Genomic DNA, 5,474 nt, shown 5'->3' on the forward strand with positions numbered 1-5,474 from the left:
AGCCGCCACGTGGTGCACCCTTTAGCACCGGTTCGTAACTGAACCGGTGCAAAGGGGGGGGCTTTTGCACCGGATTGTTTGCACCGGTTGGGCATCCGGTGCATATAGCCCTTACCAACCGGTGCAAAAGGCCCGTTTTCCACTAGTGTTAGTTCAACATATTAGCCAGAAACTTGAGGAACTTTCATAAGAGTCCATCCACACTTTAATTCATATAATGCTTTTCATAATTTCATAGTCTTACTTCTTTGTAAAATTCCCACTCCCTCAATCCTGAGTACTCGTCTCAAATTAGTTTAAATACGCATGCATCTAGACGTTTTTTAGTGTATAGATACATACGGATCTCGACAAATCTGTGACATCTAATTCAAGAGAAAGGCAGTAGGATTTTTTAGCAGGATATTTTCAGAAAAAATTTCAAACAGAATAATCAATCATCTTTAAGTACAAATTCGTTTCGTATTTTCTTCTAACCAGTTAAAAAAGGTATGTACTCTAACAAGGATGGAGATTTTTGCCTCTTGGCCACCAATGACCCCGTTGTTCTTTAAAAAGTCAAAAACGCATGTATGAGATTCAAAAATAAATAAATAAAAATCTGGATGTGGCCAAGGATTTATCCCTCAAGGGTGCAAAATGTCAATTCAAATACATCCTGAACCAAAAATTCAAATATGTAGACCTGAATATGTGTATTATCAAGTTTACAAATTTATGAGATTTTGACATTTTTGCGTAGTCCACAATACAAAAAAAATTTGCATTGAAATTCTACATGCTTATAGGCTACATTCACTACAGAAACAGTCAGAATCAGTCGGCACAAGCCAATTTGGCCATCGGCATAGGTTGTGCCGACACCATCGTCGGCACCTCGCCGTCGGCATAATAGCCTCGGTACAGAAAAAATTTAAAAAAAATTCGAACTTTTTTCAGTCTTTCACATGGATCATTTTAACTCTAACTACACATAATCTTAGGTCAAATTACACTTATAGTCAAACTTCCCAATTGATCACCCATCCTCACACTAGTCTAGCCCTTGTACACTTAGCTTCTCTGTTCTTTCTAGTTGAGCTTCCATTAAAAAACGAAACTTTGTTGATAATACTACCATATCAATCCTATTAATTAACCCTTAGACCGTGATATCACAACTCTTTATTATTTTGAATTTTAAACAATTATTCAAATAAACATCAATGATTAAGTAATAATAATATTTATTCAGAATTCAATTATTAATTTTATTAAAAAAATAAAAATTCTATCAAAAACTAAAATCCGCCTGCTTTCATATTTCCCTTTTAAATTTTAACAATCTTAAAAATTGCAAACGGCCAGAGACGGTTGAAATCGGATGTAACTTTTTGATACGGTCGTATGCAAAAGATAATGTCATTTTACCGAGAAATAAACTTTTTTGCAAAAAAATCAAAATTCTAATTTATCAATTTCTCCTAATACTAGATTGTGTAACATACATGAATCTCAAAAGATTTTATATTTTAATTTTTTTAATCATTTTCTGCTAGTCATTTGAAACTTAAAAGGCCGACCCAAGGGGTTGTGTGGAGGAAAAAAGGCAGGGCTTATGCCGACGGCTAGTTCTAGAGGTGAAAAAATCACGGTGTCACCTCACCGTCACAGTAGAGACCCCTATGCCGATGGCCTTTTTTTGCGTGGACGATGGCCGTCGGCACAAACTTTTCTGTGCCGACTGAAAGAACATCTCTTGCATTTTGTTTTGTGTGTTTGATGTCAATATATGTGATACACTAATGTTTGATTAAGTGGTACAGGGATTACATAGTTTCATATTTGCGTGTGTTGGATTTGGTCGGTCCGTCAAAAGATAACGGGAAAAGTTTGGCCGAGGCCGGATAATCCGGGCCGGATATTCTTGAAATATCCGGCCCCCGATTTTGGCTAAGTCTTCGAGGAAAAGCGGCTCGGTAGGGGGCCGGACATTTGGCCGGATAATGTCCCGGTATTGTACCGGGGCCGGATTATCCGGGCCGGATATTTTGGAAATATCCGGCCCCCTCGATTTTGGCTAAGGACTGGAAGAAAAGCTTCTCGGCATGGGGCCGGACTTTTGGCCGGATAATGTCACGGTTTTGCCCCGAAGGCCGGATTATCCGGGGGGGGCGGATTATCCGGCCCTACTTACACCGGATTATCCGGCCCCCCGGAAGCAGCAACGGCTCAATTTTGGGAGGGGGTATAAATACCCCCCTTCTTCTACCTTGGTTGCTTGCTCAATCATTACACAAGAAATCTGCCAAGCCACCTCCATTAGAGCCACCTCAAGAAAGTCAAGATTTGCAAGATCTCCTTCCTCCCCCAACCAAAGCTCTTGATCTTTGGGGATTCGAAGGAGAAGACACCGATCTACATCCTCACCGAAGCGTTCTTCATTTCCCCCTCTCTTGTTTGAGGGATCTCATGCTAGTGTTCCTATTTGGTTCCCTAGTTGATTTGTTGTTGATGTATTGTTGTTGATTGTTGTATTGTTACAGATTTGGGAGCCTCCAATTTGGTTGTGGATGTGTGCCCCAAGAACTTTGTAAAGGCCCGGTTTCCGCCTCGAGGAAATCCCTTAGTGGAAGTGGGCTAGGCCTTTGTGGCGTTGCTCACGGGAGATCCGAGTGAAGCCTTCGTGGCTGTTGGTTTGGCTTGCGTAGCAACCACACTCCTCCAAACGTAGACGTACCTTCTTGCAAAGGAAGGGAACTACGGGAACCATCTCCGTGTCATCGCGTGCTACACTCTCGGTTACCTCTATCCCACTCTATCTCCTATTGCGTAGCTATACCTTGCTTAGTTGATATCCTTGTCATATAGGTAAATTCACATAGTTGCATATCTAGAGAATTTACCTTTCGTGTCAAGCCTAAATTGAAAAAGAACTAAAAATTGGTTAGCACCTATTCACCCCCCTCTAGGTGCGGCATACGATCCTTTCAATTGGTATCGAGCCTCGGCTCTTATTTCGGGCTTAACCGCCTAAGAGTATGCCGGACGAGGTGCCCTCGGTAGGGGCCGCCCAGACGGTTTCCGTGGAAGACTTCAATTCTTTGAAGTCCTCCATGGAAGCCCAAATGGAAAGCATGAAAAAGATGATTGCCGAGCTATTGGCTCCGGCTCCACCCAAGGCACCTAGTGTAGAGGTAAAAGACACGGGTGCGTTAGATGATGGAGAGGCTTCGGACTTACCCTCATCTACCAAACCCGTGGAAGGTGACAACTTAAACACTATCAAAGCTACAAGTGCATCTCCCAAGGGAACTAGTGAAAGTGAGAGCTACAATCGAGTACCTCCACCTTTCCAATCACTCGATATATCGGTTCCCATGCCTCATTTGAACATTAGGGGTGACCCACCTAAGTTTTCCGTTGATAATTTCGATACTTGGCAATTTGAGTTCCGCTCTCATGTTTGTAGTGCCTCAAATGAACTATGGAGAATCATCATGGAGGGCTTCAAGCCATACCACCCCGACAAGTTGACTAGAAGAGAAGTCGTTGATAGTCAACTCAACAACACCGCCCTTCACATGATTCAAACTAGTGTGGGGACTCCGGAATTGCATCGGGTCCGGGACTTCACCACCGCCAAGGAAGCTTGGGACGGCTTGGCCGCTAGTTGCATTGGAAGTGAGAGCACAAGGAGGAACAAGTATAATGCTCTTAAGAATAAATCCGAAGGATTCTTGAGGCTACCGGATGAAGATCATGAACTCATGTATGGAAGACTTCTCACCGTTGCCAATGCCTTCCGGCTTATTGGTGCCACCCACATCAATGACTCTTGGATCAAGGAGAAGTACATTGAATGCATGATGTCGTTTGTTCCCATTGATGTCAAGACTCTTGTGGGAAGGGAATGCTATTCCTCTCTTACTTCTCAACAAGTCGTGCACGAGATGCAAGCTCTCAAGGTGCTTGAAGAAACCTCTCATGATTCTCGCAACCGTGCTCTTGGAATGGCAAAAGGTTCCAATCTTGCCTTGGTGGTCAACTCCGGTGAAGAAGTGATTCCTCAAGAATCTTATAGGGCATCTTGGAGTATGTCCTATCCGGAAGATTTGCAATGCCACTACCATGATCACATGGCCTTCCATGCAAAATCCTTTTGGGTTGATCCCTCCAAGGCCAAGGAAGACAACATCAAGAGGAACAACAAAAGTGGTTTCACTAGCTTTGGTCCAAAGACAAGATCTTGCTACAATTGTGATGACAAGCGCCACTTCATTGCCGAATGCCCCTATGAAAATAGAGAGCTTCATAATGGAAGGCTCATTCCCAAGGACAAGAGCAAGGACACCAAGGGCAAGTATTCAAAAGCCCCCAACAAGAAGTTCTACAACAACAAGACCAAGAAGGGCAAGAGGCCCTCGAGAGTTGTGCTAGTAACAAGGGAAGAATACTCTTCCGATGAAGTTGAAAGTTCTAATGGTGATGAAGATGAAGAAAGCTCAAAGGAATTGGCCGCCATTGTCACCACCAACATACCCTCTTCATCCCTCTTTGAATCTCCCAATGAGAACCCTCCTATCAAGAATGCACATTGCTTCATGGCAAGGTCCTCCTTGGACACATCTATCGTGCTATCAACTCAAGAAGAGTATACCTCCGGAGATGATGATGTTGATGATGAAGAAGATGCATCTTCCAATGGATTGGTTGCTCTTGCCTCCCTCTCCATTAACTCTTCATCACCAAGTGAATCCCCCAATGAGGTCATCCTTGTGGAGGAAGAAAGTTGCCTCATGGCTAAATCCTCAGAGGTATCATCTCCTAACCCCTCTATGCCTAACATATCTAGTGAACTAGGGGTTGATGATGCTAGTCTAAAAGTGAAACAAGAAATGCTAGATTTTGATGATTTCATTCTCAACCTACAAGGTAACACCAAAAAGCATGTTTCAAACCTCATGATTCGTTTAGCTCAACAAAGTGCAATGCTTGAGAAAAAGGGTCAAATAGAGAGAGAAGACTCTCTCGAAATCCATGCTCTTAAAAATGCTCTTGAGGAATGTCAAGAAACCATATCTTCTCTTGAAGAGAGGTTAGAAAATATTGAAGAGCCTCAAGATAAAATTAACAAGCTCACTAAAGCTAGAGATCTTGCTAGGGCTAAGAATAAAGTGTTTACAAAGGAAAAGGCCCAATTTGGGGTTGATCATGAGAAACTTGTGAAGGATCTAGATGAACTAGACAAAGCTCACAAAGCTTTGAAGAGTGAATACACTCTCCTATCCAAGTCGTTTGAGCAACTTCAAATTAGGCTTGCTTCATATGATGTGCCTAGTTCCTCCACTCCTCTATGTGATCATGCAAACATTGTTGAGGAAAATGCTAGGTTGAAGGATGAACTTGCTAAGGCCTCCTCTCCCCAAAGTGAACTTTCTTTGGATGATCTCTTGAGTAAGCAAAGATCAAACAATGGGAAGGAGGGCCTTGGT

The sequence above is a fragment of the Lolium rigidum genome, chromosome 5 (assembly GCF_022539505.1).
Source record: "Lolium rigidum isolate FL_2022 chromosome 5, APGP_CSIRO_Lrig_0.1, whole genome shotgun sequence".
Lineage (NCBI taxonomy): Eukaryota > Viridiplantae > Streptophyta > Magnoliopsida > Poales > Poaceae > Lolium > Lolium rigidum.